This window comes from Alligator mississippiensis, chromosome 4, assembly GCF_030867095.1.
Source record: "Alligator mississippiensis isolate rAllMis1 chromosome 4, rAllMis1, whole genome shotgun sequence".
NCBI lineage: Eukaryota > Metazoa > Chordata > Crocodylia > Alligatoridae > Alligator > Alligator mississippiensis.
In genome coordinates, this window is record NC_081827.1 from 93419185 (window position 1) to 93445946 (window position 26762).

At 46.7% G+C, this 26762-nt stretch overlaps 1 protein-coding gene across 17 annotated transcripts in view; it reads left to right on the plus strand.

Moving 5' to 3' along the window:
• ANKS1B (ankyrin repeat and sterile alpha motif domain containing 1B) overlaps positions 1-26762 on the plus strand; it is an 870204-nt gene that overhangs the window by 725916 nt on the left and 117526 nt on the right. Inside the window, exon 1 of one of the 17 annotated variants that reach the window (XM_059726327.1) lies at positions 7569-7651. The exons of 14 other annotated variants lie outside the window; for them this stretch is intronic. The gene's annotated coding sequence lies outside the window, so the exon portion shown is untranslated. Of the gene's footprint in view, positions 1-7568; positions 7652-7752; positions 7858-26762 lie in introns of those variants that run through there. 2 more of the 17 variants (XM_059726329.1, XM_059726328.1) reach the window with 2 other exon arrangements.

Consider the following 26762-nt stretch of genomic DNA (forward strand, 5'->3'; position numbering starts at 1 on the left):
CCAAGGATAAGCATAATTTTATGGGACAAGTCTCTCTCTGCCACAGAAGGTCTCATCCTGCTTCTTCACAGCAGGAGGGGGGGAAATCCTTCTTTAATGTTCCATTAGGCAAGCATCTTGGTATGTGCAGCAGGCCCACAGGTGTGAAGAGTTGCCTTCCCAATTCCTTCCAGTTACATTCCCTATTTCTGGGTGGCTGGTAAACAAGATTTTAATATTCTAATCAAAGATCCCTGATTGGCTTTATTTAAATTTCTTTGTTTCACTGGCAGATAAGGTTCTTTGGGTAAATGTGAGATCTTTTATTAGACCAAATAAATGGTTGGAAAAAAATGTTCTTTGCAAGCTTTCAGCTACAAACACCCTTCTTTAGGGCAGAAGGAGAGTCACTTTCATATTTGTTTCATTGGAACCTTCATAACTGGATCAGACCAGATTCTTGCAAATCTGGAAGGTGTCACTTAATTGGGATTCATATCCTGCAAACCTTACTTACACTGGGTTGTTACTTTGTTCTTATATCTAAGCATCTACTATTAGCAAGATGATAACATTCACTACATTTGGTCCTTTCTTCTAATTTAATAGAGTTAATAGATAAATACGGTTGGATGATCTCCACAAGTTATTGTCTGAATGTAAACATGTTTCCTGCTTTCCTGTTTTAAGCAAGCTGTCTGGTGACCCTCCCCCACTCAGGTCTGTCACTTACAGGTTTTACCTTGAAATATAAATGTAGGCTTCTGTTGTGCAAAATCAGCTTGATACTGTAGCTGGCTATGTGCTCTGAATCACATAGGCCCACATGTCACAACTGCTTCAGTTTTCTGATAGCCACGTATGTCACGAATGTCAGTTTTGTACCAACACTGTCTTGCTATGGAATTTTTACTCTGCAGTAGTGCACATGTAGATGCTGCCCCAGCTGGCTGGAGCACAAGGGTGCCTGCCACCTAGGCCCACACTGAAGCACCCTCATTCTCCAGCCAGCCCCTCCACATACAGCGCACTGAACTGGGGGGGAGCAGCCCCAGGCTTGCAGGCTGACCCCCGGAGCCCTGTGTCAGGTGGGGCAGCTATGACCTGGCTCAGCGTGCTGCAGTCCTGGGCACACATTCAAATACTGCACCTGGAAATAATAAACTCTGGAGCAATAAGTGCCAGAGTTTATTGTTTCACATTAAGGCTAAGTACAGATAGTCAAAAAGCCCAAGACTGAATTGATTCAGTCTTTGCAGGTTAGTGTAAGCTGCAAAGACTGAATCAATAAGCAAATGAACAGACATTCACTTTCGATCCAGGAAATGCAGCCACGTGCCTGCAGTGGCTCAAGTCAGAAGCCAGGGGGCACTAAAGCATGACTCTCTGGCACGTAGCCAGCATGGGCTGTGTGTTTGCTTCCTCTTCCTGCTGCCCCCGAGGTCTCTGGGATTTGCAGCCCACAATCACAGTAGCAAGACTCTGCAGGGTTGCTCATCACTTCCTCTTCCTGCTTCCAGGTGCCTCGGGGATTTGTAGCCCACAGTCACAGCCAGCAGTAAGTTTAGCAGGGCAGGGCAGGGCAGGGCAGCTCTGTACTGTGGGGAAGGGAAGTTTAACTACTCTCCCTGGCCCCAGCTACCAGCTGGGGTTTGCCTGGAGGGGGGCCAGTGAGCCAGCCCTCACTGTTCTCTGGAACAGACAGCTCAGCCCAGCCCAGCCTGGCCCAGCCCAAGGCTGCAAAACATCCTGGTATACTGGAGGACTCTGATTTAACTTGAACCAGGAAGGGGTTTGGGACAGAAGTTTCATAAACCAGTTTGACCTAAATCAGTTAAGTCTGATACTATATTCGACCAGGTTTATCATAAACCAGTTTCAGCCACTTTGAAACTGGTTTATGTGTACTGAACTTCTATTCTGTTATGGGTTTAAACCAGTTTCTGATCACTCAAACCAGTTTATGTGTAACTTCTGTCCTTAGCCCAGTGACATGTGTAGACATGCCCCCAGTTAAATGTTTCCCTTAATCTTACCACTAAACCTTGTTGCTCCTCTTTTCTAGGGAGACAGTCTACTTTTGAGGCAAGGGTGCATTGGAGCCTTTCAGAAGGCATCTTATTTAAGTGTGCCTTTCTTTGTGAATTCAGACAGCCCTTACTCATACACATCTCATATTATACACACTTTTCTTGATCAAAAAAGTAAAATGATTGTTTGTACTCAGTCATCTAATGTCCGCATCAAAATGCTCTCTCCAGTGGCAACTACACTATCTAGCAGTGAGGATTAACTTGTAAGCCCAGCAAAGTAGGCTCTGCTCATTCTGTTCCTATATTTAAGGAAAATATAAAGAAAAAAATAACAGATATAAAGAATAATAATCCAATAACAACAAAAAAGCAGATATACCAATAAAGAAGAGTGACTTGAATCTTACTGCTCACATCTGATCTCCCATTCAGTAGGAGTTAAGTATCTCCTACTGAGAGCAAAGCAGGACTGACTGTGTTGCTATTTCAAATATGGTGGCCTCTCACTGCTCTAGAATTTCGTTCTTTCATTGTATGCAAATATAAATAAGTAGCTCTTTTTAATAGTAAGATTATTTTCATTCCAGTAATTCATCTATTGTTTTTGTAATCTCCCAATGCTCAGTAAATAAATATCAGTAAAGACTTTTACTTAAATCTCTGATGATTATTACAGCCTCGATCACTCATATCACCTTCAGTTTGGGACCCAACTGTGCAGTCTTAATTCAGATTAAATGCTCTTTGAAGTCCATGTGAGTGTGCCTGAGCACGAATATCAGGACCAAGCCCTTTAAATCTTATTTTAAATTGTTTTATCTTGCTCTTTTATTCCAGTCTACAGAGAGCTGCCCGGGGGTTCTTCCCACCAAGGATTAATTTTAGCTTTCACTGAACTTCCAGATACTAGATCAATAGTGATACTCATGTCACTAGTCAAGCTCAAACTGGGAGTGTTCATCTTTAACCAGGAGTCATGTGACCATACGCTGACCTTTTCAGGTGTGAAAAAGGAAAAAGATTCAAAACATTCAAACTTATGGAAAGTTCATTGAACGTTTAGAACATTGTAATAATGTAGAGAAGATTTACTGGAAAAATGCTTCAAATTACTTTAAAAATAATTAATATATTCTTTTGTTCTTGCAACAGAAGCATTGCCCTACTATTTTTCTATAGTCAAAAAATGAGTGAAAGCTTAGAGTTGGCAATTTCTGAGCTGTTCGTTTAGTGTAAGGAGGAGTGTCTTAAGTCTAAAAAGGTTAAGAACCACTGCTCTAGACCAACATGCATTGCCAGACAAATCTGCAGTGAACAATGGAGACATAATGAACACACCATGCTCCTAGTTTGAGACATCACCTGGTTCATGTGAAGATGAAAATCTTTATTCCTTTTTTCCCAGATTGCAAACAACCACAGCCAGTCTATTTTTGAAAACTTCTGAACCTTAGGTTTTCAACTGTATTTAGGAAAATGACTGAAATATAAGGCCAAGATGATGATGAGTTAGCATGCTAGTACAGTCACCTGAAACCCACTGTCATCCACATCTTGGACATCAAAATCACTTTCTCCCACCAATACCAGTTAAGATGTCTCTGGTTCACAAATGAACTACAGTAGATACAATTTATGGGATATAATTACTCCATCCACCAATCCCACAAACATTTTTATAGGCTTTATAATAAGGCCAGACCAGAACCGTGGACCCAGCCAGTCCCCATCAAGACATCAAAGCAAGTCATCCCCCGAACAAACGCTACCTGCAGCGAGCCCAGTCCAGATGGGCTCAGTGAGGCAATCAGGGCAGCCAATCCCCTGAAGCCACAGGCAGGAAGTCCCCTTCCCCCTCGCCTCCTGCTCTCCCCCTCCCCTGCCCCACCACTCCAGCCCTTAAGAGCCAACTGTATGTAGACAACCATAATTTATAAGGCATTCAGCACTTCTGCAAACACTATTAAAACATGAAAATGTATACAAGCGATCAGCTCTTGGACAAAGAGGCTATGGCACAATCTAGATAAGACCAAAGTAATGGTGATTGAAAGGCAGTTACAGTTAATGCACTAATCCCTACCATCTGCAGAAACTGTGTATGCCTTACTTGCCCAAATGGTGTGAAATCTCAGGGTCCTGGACTCACTGGGCATCTACATGAGATGCTTTACTGTGAAGTTGACTAACTAGCTCCACAGTAAAGCGTCAGTCACTGTCTACATGTGCAGTGCTTTTAGGCCACAGTAAACGAATTAACTCCTACAATGGAGTAGTTACATGCAGTGAAATGCACATATAGACAGTGATGGAGCTGGCTGGGGCATGAGGGTGCTTCCTGCCAGCTAGCCACTCTCCCCCCCGCCCGCCCGCCCGCCCTGAAGCACCTTCATGCCCCAGCCAGCCCTGCCACAGCACATTAAGCCAGTTTGGAGCAGCCCCAGGGCTGGCAGGTTGAGCCCCCAAGAGTCCCCTGCCAGCCAGGGCTGCTCCGCCTCAGCTCAACATGCTGTGGTCCTGGGTGCATACGCAAACACTACTCCCAGGAGCAATAAACTCCAGCACTGTGCCGGTGTTTATTGCTATGTGTTAGTTGCATGTATAGACACACCTACTGTATCTGAAAATAAATGTGAAGGCAATGCATAGATTCCAGCTGATGCAGAATATGGTTACCCACCTTTTCTTTGGTGTAGACCAGTAGTGCTCAACCTTTTGGCTCCATGGGCCAAATGGATGGTGCAGGGCTGCTCCATGGGCCAGATGGGCTGTCCCATGCCCCAGGATCAGGCCTGTATGCCTAGATCTGGACTGTGCTGTGCCTATCCAGCCCCATGGATAGCTGAGATCATGGCCCCTGACTCCACACCACCTCCATCTGGTCCTGCATGCTGCAATCAAGGTCCCAAGACCCTGTACTGCCTGTGCCCAGCCCTGTGTGCTGTAATCAGGGCTCTAGGACCCCATGCTGCCTCTGCCTGGCATTGCATATGGGGATCAGGCTCCAGGGCCCCTGCTTCCTCCACCTGGTCCCATATGTGGGGATCAGGCTCTGTAGGTGGTGCCACCAGCATCACTTCTGCCCAGCCCCACATGCCAGGATCAGGCCCCATGCCATCCTGCATCCCAGATCTAGCAAGCAGAGCCATGGCCCATGGTGCTCCCCACAGACAAGGTGCTAAGGTTTGGATCCAGCACACGAGTTGGGAGTTGAAAACCCCTGGCATAAACTGCTGTAGCAGTGGGAGGGGGATAAATCCCAGGCAAACCTCCAATAAATTAGATTCTATACCTGGGAAATTATAACAAATGTATACATTTTCCAAATATACAATTTAATTATTGGGGGGTCATCTTATATTAAGGGTTGTCTTATATTTGAGTAAATAAGGAAATGGTTTATAATAAAAGTTACTGTGTTCACATTAGTCATACATGTATTACTATGTTCAGAGTCAATATTATAGTGTTTTGTATCTCTTCCCCAAATGTTGTTCAGCTAATTAATCATTACATGTCACTTAACTCATCAGTTATGTTTACTTATTGTCAGTTTGTGGTGGTGTTTTGGGGGTTTTTGTTTCTTTGGTGAAAGGAGTATGAGAATGGGCTGCATGATAAACACGTTGATTGATATTAACAAAATAATGAAGTGTTTTATGAGCATAAACATGTACTGTTTGTGTTACGGCACTTTTCAAAATGTTTCAGCTTAGCTTTGGCTTAAGACATAATTAAGACTTTAGAGACAAATTTTCAAAAGAAGCCCAACCAGGGCTCATCATAATTTTACATACACAATTATTTGTGCTTGCAATTTGGTGCAAGCACAGAAGATTGCGCACTGAAAATGAAAGGGTCAGCACATTACTTTTTTCTTTATTTTAATTTGTAAGTGAAGTTACTGCTTCTGAAGTGAGAAACTTGGGCGTACTAGCTTAGTAAATGTAGACGCTTTGAAAAATTGATTATACTGTTGTCACCAAATCCCTGTCCAGATCTACAAAATCTCTATTATTCCCACCATTCCCATCCTTGTCTCTTCTTTATCCAGAAGCTGAAATCATGCTGAGCATTAGTGGGGTGATAAAAGATGTGTAGAAACTGAGGCTATGGGGCGAAATAATTAAAGTCGCTTTCATTGCTTAATCAGACTGGTGATGTATTTAAGCAGAACATGTAAAAGTCAGAAGCTAGGGAAGGCACCTCTTGAGGATACATGCAAGCAATTGCAATAGCAGGGCTTAAATCATCTAACCCAGTAGGTCCCAGAGTAGACCTAGTGATCTGTTGGGATTGTACAAAAATAATGTCCCTTTTACTAAAATAATAACAGGGGAGGTCACTTCACTCACCCTGGCACCCTTGGGTATTTGACTTGACCAAATTCTGCTCCTAGCCTGTAGTTGTCTGGACTTGAACGATAACCTGGCTTACCCCTCCTGGGTAAAAAATGCCTTTGGGGTGGGGGGGAGGTAAGAGCTACTGGGGCAACTGAAAGAGCAGCTCTGCCCTCAGCTACGTATCTGGCCTTTTGGCCAAGATCAAGCGAGGCAGGGGGCTTCTGAACCCCAAAACCTCCAGGCCTGGGGCTTGGACATGTCTGCCTGCCTGGCATGAACACCGTGTGCCCCTGGAGGCTGGGGGGACATGGCAGGCTCCTGCAGGTGGCAGTGGCAGTGCTGTTGGCGGTGGGAGCAGGGTTCCCTCTAAGAGCTGTGCGGCGTGCATGGCCACACAGGTGCACTCATGCCATGCTGCTAGGTGTACGTGCATGGCTGTGCATGCCGCGCAGTTTAGAGGGAACGCTAGGCAGGAGCATGGCAGTGGCAAGCGGTGAGCTCCTGCAGGCGGCCATGGTGCTGTCAGCGGTGGGGGGTGGTGAGCGCTGACCAGCAGTCGGGGGCCACCCACAGACACTGCTGGCAGTGTTGGTGGCCACCAGCGGCGATCGGGGAGTGCCTGCAGATGCCGCTGGCGGTGTTGGTGGCGAGTAGCGACTGCCAGCAGGTGTCACTGCCAGTGTCGTTTTTTTGCAGGGGCGCGCTGCCGAGCTCGGGGGGTGCATGTGCAATGCCAATGCTTCCTGGATTTGGCCTGGGAGGGTGGTAGAGCCACACAGACATGATGATGGAGCTGTGCTCAGTCACTGGGCTTTGCCAGTACCAGATTCACCCTTCAGCCGGGCGGGGGGCACTGGGTGACAAGTCGCAGTCCCGGGGCCCGAGCTTCCTGGGGCTGCAGCCAGGAGGGAAGCAGCAGCACCCCCGGGGGCCGCTCACCTCGGGAATTTGAGCTTGGCCCAGACGGGCCCAGGGGGGAGGGGGAAGCAGCCACAACCGAAGCTGTTCGCCGGCTCGTGGGAGCCGCGGCGGTTTGGGACGCGCCCCAGACGTGGCCCCGGGGAGGCGGGCGGGGGCGCGGCGGCAGTGCGGGGGGAGCTGGCGGGGCCGCCCGTGGGCGCCCGCTCCTCGGCGCCCCCCCCCTCCCGCGTGCGCGGGTGGGCGCGGAGGAGCCACACAGACGATATCCATAGTAACGGAGGATGCGAGGCGCGGGGGCAGGGGGGACGCGCAGCGGCAGCTCGGCAGCTCCCCGCCCGCAGCAGCCAGCGCGGCGCCGGGCCCCGGAGCGGTGCGGTGAGTGCGGGGAGCCCTGCCGGGGCCCCTGGGCCCGGGCAGGGCGGGGCGGGGCGGGGGCGGCGCCTGCTGCGCGGGGAGGGGGCGGAGGGCGCTCGCCTCGCTTCGCCTCGCCCGCTGCGCCGGGCACAGCGCGGTGCACAAAGGAGCGGGCTGAGCCGCAGCCCCCGCCGCCCGCCCGCCCGCCCGCCGCGGCGCGAGGTGAGGTGAGAGTGGGGCCCCGCGGGCCGCAGTCTCGGTGCGGGGGGGGACGCGCCACCCCCGCGGGGTCCGTCTGCAGGAATGCGGCGGGGCCGGGGGACGGGGGACGGGTCTCGTGCGAGGTACTTGATGGAGCCGGTGCTGGCGCCGCGGGAGTTGACGGGCGCGAGGCGCTGGGGGGCTTGTTTTCTTTCCGTGTATTTTTAAGCAATGATTAATCTTTTTTTTTGTGGGGGGGGGGGGGGGCACGTCCCCTCTCAAGTGCTCGCAGCCCGGAGAGCTCCAGGCCAGCCCCTCGCCTGCCAAACCTCTGCCTTGCTGGGCCTCGTCGGCTCTGGGCTCAAACTTGGCGAGCGGGTCCCCCTTTTTTGTCCTTTTTCTTTGCTCTCTTTTTTTTTTTTTTTTTGAGCCTGTGGAAGGCGGTGGGCTGAGCCCTGCGGTGTAAAGCGGGGAAGGAAGGGGGATGTTGTACAGGCTGGAATAGCATGCAGGTGCGGTCACCGCTGGCTGAGTTTTTCCTTTGCAAAAAAAAAAAAGAATTGGATAATACCGGCTGGATGCACTAAGGGCTGTCGTACCAGTGGCGCTGACCGTCAGAGCCAGGGTGGGGGAAAAAAGAGAGATACTCCAGCTTATTTCCAGGGTTGCGGAGAATGCTGCTTGCCGGGACATGTGCAGTCACATTTTTCTTTGAGGATTTTTTTAGCATGTGGACTACTGCGAATTGCCATGTGCCTGGCAAAGCCCTGCTCCACTTTTCTATGGGTATGCAAAGTGACTGATTGGTGGCAATGTGTGCCCACGTACGTGAATTCAAGATTTAGTCCGCCGCGCCCTGGCCAGCGGCAGCGTTAACAAGAGGAGCCGTGAATGATGTCCAGCTTTGGCAGGATTACTGACAACCTATCATAATGGCTCCTTGGGAGTCATTCTAATCTGTTGTGTTAATGAGCCACAAACTAGTTTCAAAGTAGACCTTGATGTGACAAGAGAGCAAGTGCTCCTCTGAAACCGTGTTGAAAATCTGCTTATTTATGTGCTACCCTGGATGTAATAAATAATAAAATCTCATAATCTGCTGAAGGGAGAAGGTCACTGGAACAGAATGTTGTCAAAGAAGAATGGTTTCCTTTTGTAAATCAATGTGAATACAAATTCGGAGTGTTTATGTAAAATAAGTGGACGTTCATTTTCCAAGCAGGAAGACTTGATCCTGCTATGTGTAATTACCACAACCTTATAAAACTCCATTCTGATGGTATCATAAATGTTTTAATGATACTATAAAAAGAGTGGAGACTCAGTTATTTTAGCTGATGAATTGTGGCGTAGTAATTTGACACTTGTTTGGTAATGGATCTTTTCGATATGTGTTTGTAACTCACAAAGGCCTCGGACCTGAAGTCACTTACAGATGTACCGTAAGCGTGGCACACAATCCCATCAACTTCAGATGTTAGTAATCTGGTTCAGATTATTGCAGGATAGGACCACAAAAATTACCAGATATAGCAACAGAAAAAGTGCCCCCTGTCAGGCCACTTGTTACCACTGATCTCCTACTTCTTTCTCTTTTTTTTAAAAGAAAGGAAATGTGGTGGGTGGCATACAGAGACAAGCATAGCCATAAAAATGCAATTTAGAAATGTACTGTTTTTCTGTTTATCCATTTATAGACAATAGCAAGGCATTTAAATGAAGTGCAGTGTATATATACATTATAATCTGCTTGGCAACTGACTCCCCAGCCCAGCCCCTGGCTTCTTTACTTTTCATTCCATCCAGGAAGAGCACACACCAACTGCTGAAACTTCCTTAGCCTGACGAAGGGTTTTTGAACTCGAAAGCTTGCTTAATAACTATTCTCCAACTATTTGGGTTGGTCTAATAAAAGATATCAAATTCACCCAAGGAACCTTATCTGCCTATGTCCTTAGACCAACACGGCTACAACCTACACCCACGCAGTATATATGAAATTCAGACTGGTAGGGGCTTGGTTTTCCTCTCGAAGAAATAAAAAAAACCCCCATTGTTAACTGAGTTCTCAAACTGTTTAGTGGAAGGAAGGAATACAAAAAAGTTAAGACAGGTGGAGTTGGAGAAACAAGACAGGAAGCTACAGATTAAATGTGTGACCTCTCCTGAATCCAACTGTAGAGGGACCAAAGCAAATCACCTCTGGGTAGGCGTTCTACAACTGAGGACCTCCAGGAAAGGCCACTGAAAGGCCACATTGGATTTAGGGTTTGCCCTACTCCATCACAATTTCACTTAAGTTCCAAGAATGGATCATTATTAATCAGTTTTTAGTTTTGGAAGTTTTTATTTTGCATTTGTGTCCTTTCTTTTAAGTTTTTTGAACACAATGGGTGGTATAGATTTCATTTTGTTTAATTGGTGAACAAGAGAAAATTGAAAAACAACCTGATTGTGTATTTCTGTCATATGGTAATGATAGGTATAATGAATTTCATTCTGCACCAGTATCAACTGTCACATTTCTCTGAGTTAACTAAGATGTTACCAAGCCTTGGGTTTGGTAATAAAGTCCTGATCCTGAGAGAGAGGATTGTAAACAGGCCAGAGGCTGAATTTGGGATAAGTGTGAGGGAATGATGAAATGGATAGTTCACAACTCTTAGAGCTGTTGCTTCAAGCTGATTGAAGACTGACTGGACACTTCTGGCTTATGTTTGGGTCCTATTTTGACAGTAGTTTTTACAACTGTGTGACATGGAAAGTGCATATTTTAAAAATGAAGGATGTGAAGAACAATGACACCTACAGAAAAATTGTACCAGTTTCCCAAGTCTTACAAGCTAACACAATTCATCCCTCGATACAGACGTTAGCAGCAAGTGTAAGCGCTATCAGTTTAAGAGCTATTGGTCCTCATGCCAGATCTTGTCTACAACAGTCTTTGGTTCTAAGCATTGATAGAGTTATTCCTGAGGCTAATTTTTGGCAAGATAATAGCAAGAGCGGGAGAAAACACACCACTCTCATCGGTTGATTGTTATCTTCACCAGATTGCATTCACCAAGTCTTCCCTTTTCAACTGAGAAGAAAAAGCCTATAAATATGGTATATTTACAGAAATTAATTACATCTATTCATTTTCAAGTACACTGAGAAAGTAGTATTTTCTTCTTCATTCCAGTACAGATGGTCTGGTATGTCACATCAATAATTCAGCTCTACACAACCACCAGCATGCTCCCTTCTGTTTGCACCACCTTCATAGGTCACCTTGGTTTACTGATTACCTGTAACAAATGAGGAAGTGGCAAAGACACTGGGGAGTTGGGAGAAGTCCAATGATTAATCTATCTCTGACAAAAAGGGTTCTTACCATGCTGTTTAGCAGTCTGGATGGGAAGATAAAGACCCCTGCTATCTTCTGCCTTTGCATCATCTGTATTGCGGAATTTCTAAGATGCATCTCTTTAGCAGTGCGAGAAGCTTTTAATTTTTTTTCACAAAAATTTTGGGTGGATTCATATCACCCTCATGGGATTCAGGATAATGGGATCAGAATGGAAGGAACACCCAAAATGTCATCCCTCAAAAAAATTGTCCCATGTGAAGAACTTTACAACATTGAAAGCAATATGTATGACTTCATGATAACTCCCGGCTGGCTGTGAAGCACATTGGCTACCATCAAACAAGCTATTGTCTGGCCTCTGTCAAATAAACCAATTTTGGATAACTATGTCCTGGAGGACTCGCCTCCTCTTTCTGAGAAGGATCATTGAGAAGGTGATAGCCAGCCAATTCCAAAAAACAGCTCACCATCAAAAGACTGGTCACAGCATGAGCAATAGGAAAAGGCAAACCATCTGTAATGCTTACCCATCTTTAACAATCTTTGGCACCATTAGTAATGAGATATTTCTTATTCAACTGTAACACTCAGCACTTGAAGACAGAATAGAATAGTTCTGTTCATTTCTGTCCGCTCCTCCCTCAGAGTTGGGGGATGACTGTCTGACTGCTGCTTCTCCCAGGGCTTTCAGCTGTGAGGTTAAAAAGCTACCAATCATTTTATCTTGTCATTCCACATCTGTGACACCTCTGAAGAAATCACATGAAGATGTGGACTGCAGGATAATCTATGCATTGATGATACCTACTTTGTATTTCTTATTATCTAAGATACCAACATTGCCAGGTGCACAGCAATTGAGATCTGGATGGTTGCAACTCAACCAGGATGAAAAAGAGATAATGATTAAAAAAAAGCACAGCACTTTGAGGAACTGGCAATTGAGGACTACCAAAAAAGGCTGCACTGAATTTAGGACTTGGCCTGCTCGATCAAAACAACCTGATTGAGTCTTCCAATGTTATATGGTAACGACAAGCATTGGCTTCCACTCTGTGACTGGCAACGTTTTGCCTTCTCTTTTCATGTGCAGACGTTAGTTAAGTCCCTATGTTTTTAATGACGTCTTAGCAAGCCTGTCAAGCTGAAGGCTAGTTCGACTCTTTGTGAAAGCCAAATGGAAATTCCAGCAAGTACAGAAAGCCATTCACTGTTAGTGGAATAGTCCAATGAAATTGCATAGTGAAAAGATGCAAATATAGGCACCGTGTGCAGCTCAGCAGCTAGGTGAAAGTCAAGATGGTTATGTAGTATCCAAAGCTGTATATTACTAGGCTCAGGTTACCTTTATGACCAACTTACTATCCCCAAATGAACAATCATAATGTATGCTTATCTGCAGAGCTAGAAATCACTACCTGTCAGGTGAGGCTGAGGCCTGTGGAGCTAGAAGCATTTTCTCTAGCAGGCCTGTGCTACTGGAATGTGATGTTTTCAGAAGTATATTTAAACAGAAGCTTGGACTTATTACAAAACTACTGCAAGATGCACATCTTTGCCCAGGTTTCTCCAGGTACTTCAGAAATCCTGACCTACTGTGTAAGTTGGTCATCTTCTTCCTCACTCTGACTGAAAGCCGCAGTCATCAAGGAACTTACGGGTTCTGCTGTTTTCTGGAATATTAAAGGCCATGCTATGGGGTGGTGTTTTGCTGTAGTGGTAGTAGTTGTGGTAACAAATGAAGTCATAAGTCTGTTTGACTGCAGGAGTCAGCTCATTGTTCTCATTGTTTATGTATTCAGATACTTTACCCAGGCCATATTTGTGTGTGTGTGTGTGTGTGTGTGTGTGTGAGGGGAGGGGGCATGTGTGTTCATGCACAGAATAAAACAGTTTAAGTATCAGAGGAAAGTAAGATTAGAAATATTTCAATAAACTTAGGTGCAGTAGAAATGTAATAGAGGAAAATCCCTTTACTTGCCTGACTCTTAGTTTGGTAGCTGTTCCTATCATCTGGAGGCTGACAACCTTTCCAGGCCATGGGCCATAACAGTCCTGCTTCAGTCTAGCATGGATGGAGTCGGTTTGGTGGTGCATCAGCAGTGAGGGGGATTTGCCTGAGTCCATGCTGGGGCCAGGCAGCTGGGAGCAGTTTCAGCACCACTTTCCCAGCCCCTACCACTCTGGCTGGAGCATGAGCACAGCTTCCAGCTGGTGGGGAACTACCCTGGGGCCAGGAACTACACCCATGCTGCTGCTGCTGCTACTGCTTCTTGCCAGCCTCCTGCTCTCTGGCTGCAGCACAAGTGCAGTGTCCAGTTGGTGGGGAGCTGCACTGTGGCTGGGAGCTGAAAGCTGTACCTGCATTACTGCCTCCTCTCCCTGCACACTCCTAGCTATACTGCGGGCTCAGGTGGAGGATGCCTAACCCTAGCTCAGTTCCTTACAGCTAGAAGCTGTGCCCATGGTGCAGCCAGGAGCAGGGGGTGGGGAGAAGTGGCGGTGATATGAGTGTAGCTTCCAGGTGCCCAGCCCTGGTACTGGTACAGACAGAGGAAAACTTTCTGGCTGGGCAGATCGAAACCAGTGGCTCTGCAGACTGAATCTGGCCCACAAGCCTTATATTTCCAACCCCTGCTTTAATCCCATACTTTGATAAGTGACTGCAGTGTAGGATTGGACCCTTCATGTAGTCTGGTACTGGCACATATTAGGATCCAGTCCTGGTTTGACTGCGGTCAGTAGGAATTTTGTCAAGGATTTCAATGAGAACTATATCTCAGCACCAAAGAACAAAGAGAGGGTATTCTTTTGCTTATATATGTCTTTCTGCTTATATATGTTATAATACTGAGCACTGCATTACATGGAATATGTTTTTCTTTCTGAGAACTATGAATGATTGCAGAATTCACTGAATAAATATAACAGCGAGGCAAAGAAATGAGTGAATGTAATTATCCTGAATATATGGAAATATGAAGTCAGTTGCAGTGTTCATCAAAGTCCATTACAATGTTCATATTTATGTACAATAAAATATTCTACACTTACGCAATACTAAAATGTGGATAAAGAGAAGTTACAGATTTTTTTAAATGCTGTTAAAATGATTGGCTATCTAGTTGATTATGGGCCGAATCCCTCACCTATTGAAGCTAATATCAGAACCTTGCCCTTTTATAAATCTTTAGATAATCTCAACTATAGCATAAATAACTATGATTTAGATAGAAGTGATAGAATTCTAAATAACTGGATAATCTGTAAGTGTCAAAAGTCAAGGCTATATAGAAAAAGAACAATTATACCATTGTGTTGTTTTGAAGGCATTTAACTTTTCAGATATGATTGCATAGGTAATAATGAAAGGTAGTAAAAATATTGTTTTATCAATAATGCACTCACCTGGAAAGCAGGCTTATAATGAAAAGCCAATTCATGTATAAATATCTGTTCTCTTACTACATGATAAAAGTAAGTCATGCCATAACATTTCTCACGAATATTCATAAAATATTATTGTAGTCAGTGGATATGAAATTGGGCTAAAATACATATATAAAGTTTTTTTTTCAAAGATGATTCTGTTAATTTCTAGTGAAACAGTTTGTCTAATATGTATGTTATGTAGTTCTGCTGAAATTGTGTTACAAACTGTATTCACATCATGATTTTCCTTAAAAAACTGAAAGTTAATTGGTAATCATGAAAGTGAGGCAGAGCTTACTCCTTGCTTGAGCCAGGAAATTATGATGCATGCTGCTTCACAGAACTTTACTTGTACTTCTCAGTCCTGATCAGTGGCATCCATAAATGAATCTAGGATTTAGAAAAGGGAGGTACGACAGATGCAGTCAGCACTGTTGTTCAGACCACAGAGGGTGCTGGGGGGGGAGTGGCACAGCTACTTCCCCCAGCCCCTGGCTGGACTACAACAGGAACCATCCTGGGGCTGCCCCCTACCTTCAGGTCAACCAGGGACAACAGCAGCTAGAAGGTCCCCCTTCTTCATGTGCATACTCCCTGCCCGGTCCCTCCACATTTCCTTGCTAACCTGGGAGCTTTAGCTGCGGAGAGTGGCTGCATGGGGTGCAGGACTTGGATGGGGCCAGGAACAACAGTGGACAGATCCCCCACCTTCCTATGTCTGCTCACTGAGTGTCACCCACTTGAGGAGGGGAGGAGGGAGAACTCACTGTACTACATAGTGGAAGGTACAGTGTCACTGCAACTGCCTGTCTCCCCTTTCCTTGCCTTCCCTCCCCTCCCCTACCCACCCCGCCAAGGTATGCCCCTGGTAAGCATCCTGTGTTACTTCTAAGGTTTTATCTTGCATGAAGAGCCTTATATCTGTATTGCAGAAGGCGGTGCTGCACAGAAAGGCTCTTTATCTGGATGCTATTGAACTAGAAGAAACAGAGCTATGTTAATGCTGAGAGTTAATTAGTTATGCTGAGGACAGGGCTTATTAGCTAGTTTAGGTATTTGCATGGCACTGCCTTGTGCCATGTAGACTCTGGCTTGCAAGCTAGCACACTCAGGTACCTGGGGCATTTCTGCATAGCACTGCATCAAGCCATGTAGACATAGTGAGCATGCTGGCTACACCAAGTACCCAAAGAAAGGATTGGAGGCAACTGCTAAATTTCTTTTCACTTACCACTTGAAATGAGGCTGCAACCCCAAGATCTAGGGAGGTGTACATATCCATTGCACCATTCTATTAAACTCCACACTATTTTTCTAATACTAAACTTTCCCATTTGTAGTATCATATAATAGTATCATAGTGCTTAGGGTCAGAAGGGACCTAAAAAGATCATCAGGTTTGACCCCCTGCCCCAGGCAGGAACAGGTGCTGGGCTCATATCACCCCAGCCAAATATCTGTCCAGCTTCCTCTTGAAGACCCCCAAGGTAGGAGAGAGTACCTCCTCACTCGGGAGCCCATTCTAGAGCCTGGCAGCCCTAACTGTAAAGTAATGTCTCCTGATGTCCAGCCTGAACCTTCTCTCTAACAATTTGTGGCCGTTATTCCTAGTAACCCCGGGTGGTGCCCTGGGGAACAGAGCCTCCCCCAATTTCCGCTGGTCTCCCCTGGTGAATTTGTAAATGGCCACCAGATCCCCTCTCAGCCTTCTTTTGTGAAGGCTGAATAGGTTCAGGCCCTTTAGCTTCTCTTCATAGGGCCTGCCCCATAGCCCCTTGACCATGCGAGTGGCCCTCCTCTGGACCCTCTCAATGCTAGCCACATCCCTCTTGAAGTGCGGCACCCAGAACTGGATGCAGTACTCGAACTGTGGCTGCATAGAGGGGAAGGATCACCTTCCTGGACCTGCTTGTGATGCATCTGTAGATGTACGACAAGGTGCAGTTAACCTTACTTACCGCTTCCTCGCATTGGTGGCTTATGTTCATCCTGGAGTCAACAATGACTCCAAGATCCCTTTCTGCCACAGTGTTGACAAGAAGGGTGCTCCCCAGCCTATAGGTGTGTTGCTGGTTCCGACTCCCTAGATGCAGCACCTTGCACTTGTCTGCGTTGAATTCCATCCTATTCTCATCTGCCCACCTCTGTAGTTTGTCTAGATGGTTATTGAGTGGGATATAAGCAGGTCTAAGTATGCCTCTAAAATGTTTACCTATACAGAGAGGTAACGAAAATGCACCATCTATCATAAGTTATGGTGCTTTGAGGCACTGGGCCAGATCCTTGGCTGGGGTAAGCTGTCATACCTCCATTGACTTCAGCCAACAGTATACGGAAGCTGAGGATCTAGCCTATTATGCTTCTATCAAGCGTAATAATATTGGATTTTGGTGAGAGAGTGTTAAGCAGCAACATCTTTGCGGGGGGGGGTGGGAGGGAAGAGAGGGAGGTTTACTACCTCTTTCTTCAGCAAAAGAGGTGCAGTTGCAGATAGGACGGCACCATGGTGCGCTCTCCACTCCATCCAGATATATCTTTTCCAGATAGACAGGCATCATAGTATGGTCAGGTCAGAAAGAGACTGCCTGACCCTTCTGCTCTATGTGTGTATCAGAGCAGACAATTTTGTAAGGCATAAATTAGACCTATCATGTGACCAAGCAGTTAACTAGAACTTAATATTGTAATGAAAGATTCAAGCCAAAATGTTCAGAACTTTTCCTCTGAATTTAGGCCTTAAATGATATCTCTCAGGATTTAGTTTTCAAAAGTATTAAATATCTGAAAGTCTTAGTGTCTTTATTTCTATTGTAGTACCTAAATGTGAACTTAAGAGAACAACTTAAGTTGGCCTTTGACACTGTCTCTCACCCCATCCTCATCAATAAATTAAGCAACTGTGGCATTGATGCCTACACAGTTGGATGGGTAAAAAATTGGCTGGTGGGGCACACCCAGAGAGTAGTAGTAGTGGTGGACAGGTTGTACTCAACCTGGCGAGATGTGAGCAGTGGGGTACCCCAGGGCTCAGTCCTTGGGCGTGCACTGTTTAACACCTTCATCAGCGACTTGGACGAGGGGGTGGAAAGCATGCTGTCCAAGTTTGCTGATGACATTAAGATGTGGGGTGAGGTGGACACACTTGAAGGGAGAGAGAGGCTGCAAATAGATTTAGGCAGACTACAAAAGTGGGCAGATGAGAATAGAATGGGGTTCAATGTACACAAATGCAGGGTGCTGCACCTTGGGAGAAGGAATCCACAGCATACATACAAGCTGGGGAGTTCCCTTCTTGAAAGCACAGAGGCGGAAAGGGATCTCGGAGTCATTATTGACTCCAAGATGAACATGAGCCGCCAATGCCAGACCGCAGCCAGCAAGGCCAGCCATACCTTGTCGTGCGTCCAAAGGTGCATCTCAAGCTGGTCCAGAGAGGTGATCCTCCCCTTCTATGCGACTTTGGTCAGGCTGCAGTTGGAGTACTGCGTCCAGTTCTGGGCACCGCACTTCAAAAGGGTTGTGGCCACCCTGGAGAGGGTTCAGAGGAGGGCTACCCGCTTGGTGAGAGGGCAGCAGGACAGGCCCTACGAGACTGAGGGACCTGAATCTGTTCAGCCTCTGCAAGAGGAGGCTGAGGGGGGGACCTGGTGGCTGCCTACAAACTCATCAGGGGAGATCAACAGCAAATAGGTAGACCCTTTTCTCCCCAGCACCACCTGGGGTGGCAAGGAACAGTGGTAATTAGCTGATGGAGAATAGGTTTAGGTTAGAGATCAGAAGGCAATATTTTACAGTTAGGGTGGCCAAAATCTGGAAACAACTTCTCAGGGAAGTGGTCCTTGCCCCTACCTTGGGCAAATTGAGGAGGGTGGATTATCATCTGTCTGGAGTCTTGTGAACCCAGCATTCGTTCCTGCCTGTGGCAGGGGGTCAGGCTAGATCATCTGTTCGGGTCCCTCCTAACCCTAGCTACTATGAAACTATGATACTATGAACTTTAGTCAACCCATATTTGAGAAGGTTGTCTGAGGTGTGCTCATAGTGGTTTCCTAAGTCACCTTCCTTGAAGTATACCACGAGATAAATAGACAAGCAGGCCTCCTTCCTGGATGAGAATTTAATTATGTTTTATTAAAATGATTACACTTTGAAAATTAAGGAATAAAGAATGTGCTTCCTAAAAATGATAAGGTTTCCTTTCTGAATGTTTTGACTACATTCAAATGACATAATTTTTTGTTGTGTGGTAACTTAATTTTTTCCCCCCATTATAGTGTTGATTTAAACCCTTGAAATTGATGGAAAATCCTGTACTGTGATTATTTTTTGGCTCTAAGTATCCCTCCAATCAACAGAAAATTGGAAAACTTCCATATTTCTAATCAGGATAGGTTCACAATTATTTTCACAAGTAGAGATAATCGAGGCCTCAGTCCTGCTGCCAGCTGGTGCAGATGGCACTATACACACAAGGTGCCTAGGGGCTTGGCAGTGACCTGTAGCTGGCAGTCTGTACCAGCTGGGGTTACAGAGCTTCAGGTCTGGTGGTAGCTGGTTTCTCTCGTGCACCACACTTCAGAGTGTTGCATTAGTGTCCTGCCCTGTTGTTTTAAAGGACTGAATCCCAGATTCCTCTTTACCTGAGCAGTAGAATGCATCCCAAAAATGATTGTTTCACTTTTTAAAAATATTTTTATAAACAATAATGTTTAGAATAAACATACTTTAAAATAAATATCTACATTAGAAATGATGAATCTGCAAAACAGAAGTCCCTTTTCTATCCTTTGCCAGTATATTGACCTATGTTACATATTTTGAGTTATGCAACATACATCAGAGCTTTTATTTGACCTTCACAACAGAAATAATCTCGATATATTTTTTCTGGAGGCACAAATATTAATTTACCGTAAACTGCTTTATCTCCTAACTTAAAAAAAAAAGTCTGCTGCATATTTTGATTTTCAGTTCAGTGTAAAACTCTTTTGGTTTATATAACTAATCCTGTGTCTGTGTATTATGCAGTAGCTACCTTTGCTATTGCTTGTACTATTAAGATTTGAGGTATAATCTTTAAAAAAATATATTTTTCTTGTTTATGTTTTAGCCACAAAATGCACTCATTGAAACTCTGGCATGATAGTACTAATACACTGGGGACATAATTAGTGATGTCAATTCAGGAAACAAGTCAAGTTTATAACTAGCATTAAGTTTGGGAATAGTAAAGGTGTAAAACCAATGTGATTTACAAGGTAAGGGGGCAAAAAGTGGTGGCCCAGCAGGTAAAGCAGTTCAGTGAGAAGTGTAAAATAAAGAGATGTTTAACACTTCTGGTTTATCTTACACCTTCCTCTCAAACAACTTGGTCAGCATTCAGGTTATACTTCTGTTTCATGTGCCCTGAATTCCAAAGCAGTGCCATCGACTCTGTCCCTTACACATTACTTCCCAGGACAAGAACTTTGCATATTTATTCTGGTCCCTTCATGTAAAGGGGTTGAAAAGCCACCCTAACAGGTTGACTGAGGATTCCCTTGATATTGGGGAATCTCTAGCTGCCAGCTCTGTACACTTCTCGTAGCTTGCCTACTCACCCCTTAGCTGACCTTAGGAAAAATGGCACCCTGAGTAAACTTATATTTTGCCCTCCCCAACCCACCAGCGCTGCTGCCTTCCCACAGATGGGCTCTGTCCAGTGGGACAGGGAGCTGGTCATGGCGTTTGCCCTGGGTTGTCAGGGCATTTGCCTTGGAGAGTTCCCTAGCCCAAGGCATGCACCACCCCACCCTACCCCACCCAGGCAGCAGCGGGTGCAGCTGCTGTGGCCACTGCACACAGAATCCCGGCCAGCAGTCCCTCCCACCATGCCAGTATCTCATGGGGCCCTGAGCAATGCCCCAGGCTGGTACCGTTATCTGCCACTCATGGCATGTGTGTGTGTGTGTGTGGTCTCCGCCTGACCACAGTGCCCTGGGCAATCATCTACAAGCTCTTCTAAGAGGGGTATGCTGGGCATGTTGAGAGTGAGAAGGCTTTGCTGGAGCTGACTTCTAGTGAGCTCTCAGGAGTCAATGAGAATTAGGTCTGTCCCTGAGGAATCTGTAAATCAGTAATTCTCAAGCAGGGAGCAGGGGCACTCTGTGTGCCACAAAATCTTTTGAAAGGTGCCACAGGAAATGTTAGGAGATAAGGGGGGTGTCCGGAGTTAAGCAGATAAGGGCAGGCTCAGACCCAGGTGTAAGGAGATAAGCACAAGCAGATAAAGGCAGGCTCAGGTTTTTCCTGTGTGGCAGCTCCCCTCCCCCACCATCTAGCCCCTCTGTAAGGAGCTAATTAAGCACTGTAAGAAATAGGCTGGCTTTTGGAATGGGGGGCTGCACAATTCACAAAAGTTATGGAGGGGTGCCTTGAGACTAAAAAGGTTGAGAACCACTAGTTAGGGCCCATATTGGGCCCCAGCACTTCTGATGACCCGAGGAGTACAAATGTGGCTTAAAGTCACCTCTATTGAGTAGATTTCTGACACAGCTGAGGAGCCAGTGTAGCAACATGCAACTTAATTACCACTTAATTTGATGCAGACTGCCATAATTGCTACACCTGCTCATACTACGTCTTTGCTTGAGCCACACTGGGTATATATATAAAAGCTTCTACAAAGCTAGCTGTAGCTGATTTTAATTGCACTACTGAATATACATTCATTGGTTTTACTCCTTCTCCAGAAATACATCTTTTCATAAAAGAGGCCTGATGCATATTGTAGACTGTGGCATGTTGGATGTTTTTGTTGGAACCATAGAGATATTCCAAAGGACTGTATGATACATTTCAGAAGGACATTCTTAACTTCAGAAACACCTTTTGTGCTTTTTTCTCCCAGCACCTACCATTAAAAAACTATACACTAAGCAAACATTTCTATAATATAAAAATGGAAAAAAGTAGAAGTAGATTGTAAAAAATAAACATTCTGCACAGGTGATTCAGCTTCAGTGATGGTCTGATGGAACCCTGCCTACAAGGCAGATTCCCGCCAGAAAACTGCCTGGTTTCCTGCCAGCTGCCTGCCTAGCTCCTGAGCAGCATTTTATGCTAGGAACATCAAAGCTTGGATGTAGTTTAGCTTGTTAATTGACTCGAATCTTATTGTCTAGTTTCACCATTGTCTGCTTGCACCCTGAAAAGTGATACAGATGGAATCATAGATTCATAGATGTTAGGGTCGGAAGGGACCTCAATAGATCATCGAGTCCGACCCCCTGCATAGGCAGGAAAGAGTGCTGGGTCTAGATGACCCCAGCTAGATGCCTATCTAACCTCCTCTTGAAGACCCCCAGGGTAGGGGAGAGCACCACCTCCCTTGGGAGCCCATTCCAGACTTTGGCCACTCTAACTGTGAAGAAGTTCTTCCTAATGTCTAGTCTAAATCTGCTTTCTGCTAGCTTATGGCCATTATTTCTCGTAACCCCCAGGGGCGCCTTGGTAAGTAAAGCCTCACCAATTCCCTTCTGTGCCCCCGTGATGAACTTATAGGCAGCCACAAGGTCGCCTCTCAACCTTCTCTTGTGGAGGCTGAAGAGGTCCAGGTGCCCCAGTCTCTCCTCATAGGGCTTGGCCTGCAAGCCTTTAACCATACAGGTGGCCCTTCTCTGGACCCTCTCCAGGTTATTCACATCCCTCTTGAAGTGCAGCGCCCAAAATTGCACATAGTACTCCAACTGCGGTCTGACCAGCGCCCGATAGAGGGGAATTATCACCTCCTTGGTTCTGTTCGTCATGCATCTTCTGATGCACGATAAAGTGCCATTGGCTTTTTTGATGGCTTCGTCACACTGCCGACTCATGTTCGTCTTGGAGTCCACTAGGACTCCAAGATCCCTTTCCACTTTCGTGCCACCTAGCAGGTCATTTCCTAGGCAGTAGGTATGCTGGACATTTTTCCTCCCTAGGTGCAGCACTTTGCATTTCTCCTTGTTGAACTGCATCCTGTTGTTTTCTGCCCACTTGTCCAACCTGTCCAGGTCTGCTTATAGTTGTTCCCTGCCCTCCGGTGTGTCCACTTCTCCCCACAGTTTTGTGTCATCTGCAAACTTGGACAGAGTACACTTCACTCCCTCATCCAAGTCGCTGATGAAGACATTGAAGAGTATCGGTCCAAGGACCGAGCCCTGCGGGACCCCACTGCCCACGCCCTTCCAGGTCAATACCGACCCATGCACTACAACTCTCTGGGTACGACCCTCTAGCCAATCCACCACCCACCGTGCAGTCATCCAAGTCACAGCCTCTTAACTTGTTCACCAGTATGGCGTGGGATACCGTATCGAAGGCCTTCCTGAAGTCTAAGTAAACGACGTCTACCCCTACTCCTGTGTCCAGGTGTTTTTTAACCTGATCATAAAAAGAGACTAGATTAGTCAGGCATGATTTACCTGCTACGAACCCGTGCTGGTTTCCCCTCAGCCTAATTTGTCCTGCCGGGCTCTCGCAAATGTGAGCCTTGATAATATTTTCCAAGACTTTGCCAAGGATGGAGGTGAGACTGACTGGCCTATAGTTGCCTGGGTCCTCCTTCCTCCTCTTCTTGAAAATGGGGACCACATTGGCACTTTTCTAGTCCTCCGGGACCTGGCCCGTGCGCCACGAGTGTTCAGATATTCCCGACAGTGGCTGTGCAATGACGTCAGCCAGTGCCTTCAGTACCCTCGGATGGAGCTGATCCGGACCTGCCGACTTAAAGGCATCCAGTTCCTCCAAGTGCCTCTGCACCATCTCAGGGTCTACGCTTGGTAGTCTGACGCCCTGCTGCTGCCTCTCTACAATCCCAGTGACACTTGTCTTGTCCCTCGCTTAGGAACACTGAGGCAAAGAACTCATTGAGGAGTTCAGCCTTGTCCCGCTTGTCTGTCAGCAATTGCTTATGCCCATTTACTAGAGGTCCTATTCCACCCTGGGCCTTCCTTTTACTCCCTATATATCTAAAAAACAATTTTTTGTTATCCTTAACTTGGGATGCCATCCTCAGCTCCATGGTAGCTTTGGCCCATCTAACTGCCTCCCTACAAGCACGAGCAGAGGAGGCATACTCCTCTTTAGTAGTCTCTCCCCGTTTTCACTTTTTATATGCCCCCCTTTTTGCCCATAGGCTGTTCTGGATTTCTCTGGTCAGCCAAGGAAGCCTCTTGGCCCCTTTCCCCATTTTTCCCCGCATTGGGATCATCTCCCTCTGTGCCCAAAGGATCATTTCCTTAAGGCACAGCCACCCTTCCTGGGCTCCCATCTCTTCAAAACTCTTACTCTGCAGTGCATCCTTGACTAAACGCCTGAGTTCATTGAAATCAGCTCTCCTAAAGTCTAGCACTTTCACCCTACTAGTTACCTTACCCACTCGACGTCTTATGATGAATTCTATTATTTGGTAATCACTGTCCCCCAGGTGACCACCGATCTGTAGGTCTCCTACCATGTCATCCCCCGTTGCCAATACCAGGTCCAGCAAGGCATTCCCACTAGTGGGACCATGTACCTCCTGCGTCAGATGGAGGTCCTGTACGCAGGATAGGAACCTGCGTGAACGGTGAGTCTTTGCTTTCTGCGTCTCCCAGCAGATGTCTGGGTAGTTTAGGTCTCCCATGACTACCGCCTCCCTAGTTTTTATGGTCTCTGAGAGCTGCCTCAGGAGCCCCAAATCTAGGTCTTCCCATTGGTGTGGGGGTTTGTAGCAGACCCCTACCACCAAATCCCTTTCTCCTTGACCTCCATGTAACCTAACCCACAATCCTTCTACTTCCTCCTCCTCCGATTCTATTTTGATAAGGGTTGATGTATATCACTCATTGACATAGAGCGCCACCCCTCCCCCTCTCTTCCCCACTCTATCCTTTCTGTACAGCTTATAACCCTCAATGTGTACCGCCCAGTCATGGGAAGAATCCCACCAGGTTTCTGTTAGCCCTACTAAGTCGCAGGTGTTTTCTGCAAGCAGGAGTGCTAGTTCATCCTGCTTGCTCCCCATGCTCCTAGCATTAGTGTATAGGCACTTAAGCTCTGTGACTGGCACCTTTGTTGCCCCCCGACTCTGATGCCCAAAGGGCCCCTTATTGCTTACCTGCTTATTGCTTACCTGTGGTGTACTGCTGGCCGCCCCATGGATTGCAGGTTCCTGATGTTCTCCTTCTTCAGGCTGGGCTTGTGGGTGCCACATGGTTTGGTGGTCCATGGCTTCCCGTGCCCTCATCATCCCCTCCCCCGATGAGCCTAATTTAAATCCCGCCGGAGGAGATCCGCCAACCTAGAAGAGAACACACGCTTACCTTTGGGGGACAGGTGAAGCCCATCCCAACTGAGCATGTCTCTCGTCGTGATATGCGGGTCATTGTCAAGGAAGCCGAAGCATGCCTCGAGATACCATTGCCGAAGCCGCCAGTTGGTCTCTCTAATGCAGTTCTCGTGGCATCTTCCATGTCCACTCACTGGTAGGACAGAAGAGAATACCACCTGTGCACCTTTCTTCCTCAGCACGCCGCCCAGAGCATGGTAGTCCGTCATCAGGTGATTGGGGCTTCTCCTGGCCGCATGATTAGTACCCACTTGGACTAGGACCATGGGGTAGTAATCGGTGGGCTGAATCACGGCCTGGATCATTCCCGTCATGTCCCGAATCTTTGCTCCGGGCAGGCAGAAGACCTCTCGTGTTGAGGGGTCCTGGCAACAAATGGGTCCTTCCGTACCTCTCAGGATGGAGTCGCCTATGACGATCACTCGACGCCTCCTCCTCTGGGTCTGCTTGGTTCCCTTGACCTGTTCAGAGTGTGGAGAATGTGGCGTTGCTTCCTGCCCAGAGGTTTCCTCCTCTTCTTCCATCTCCTGCAGCGTCGCCAGGGCCTCATACCTGTTCTCCAGTCGGACTGGAGGAACTGGTACCGGTATGCTGCGAGCAGCCCTGGTCCTGGATGTGACTGTCTGCCACTCTGCTGTGGAGGGCACCTCCCAGGGTGCTTCTTTCTTGGGTGCCTGGTCCTGTAGGGAAAGGAAATAACTGTCAATTTCATCCTCCGCCTCCCTGATACCCCTCAGCCTGCTAACCTCCTCCCGGAGCTCCCTCACCTGCATCTCCAGGGCCCTAAGACGGGCACCTGCAGGACAGGTGTGAGGGCCCCCAATCTCTGCCCCCCCCAGCCCTGCTGGGGATCCCCCACAGGCCAGGAGGCAGGGGGACACCAGCCCTCCCATGGGCTCAGTCTGGGTGGAGGCCTCAGACCAGCCCCGGGTAGGCATGGCCCCCTGGGCAGAGGCCCTAGCAGCGCTCCGCATCGACACCATTGTATAAGCTGCTGTTTGTTAGTTCTGTGTGGTGATAAATCTGTGTGGTGATGAATCTGATCTACAGATATAGAATTTATAGAATATGGTCAGGATATTTCAAGACTTCCAGTGATTATGAATGTCTATATCTATCCTAAGACCTTTCTGGACATACATGATTCTCACAACCAGACCACGGCTTAGAGACTGTTGCAAGGTTGACAAAGAACAATATACTGACTGTATCTATATTATATGAACCAATAAGTATTTTGCATTTTGTAATCTGGGGGTTTCTCATGGTGAACAGAACCAGACCATCCCTTTAAGAATGTACTCTTCGACCTAACTTCTGCAGTCATAGGCCGCATCTACACAAGACACTGACTGTGCAGTCATTACTGAACAGTTGTTTAGTACTTGTATAAACAAGTACTAAGGCTAGAGACGGAAGTTACACACAAACTGGTTTAAGTGATCAGAAACTGGTTTAAACCTGTAATAGAACATAAGTTCAGTGCACATAAACCAGTTTCAAAATGGCTGAAACTAGTTTAAGATAAACCTGGTTGAATGTAGTATCAGACTTAACTGGTCTTGGTCAAACCAGTTTATGCAACTTTTGTCCCAGGCCCCTTCCTGGCTCAAGTTAAATCAGTCCCACAGCAACCCAGCATACTTTCCATTCCTGGGCTGGGCTGGGCTGGGCTGGGCTGGGCTGGGCTGGGCTGTCTGCTCCAGAGAGCAAAAGCAGTGAGGCATGGCTGGCTCACTGGCCTCACTGGCTGCCTCACTGACCCCCCAGGCAAACTTTGTCTGGGGTCAGGGCCAGGG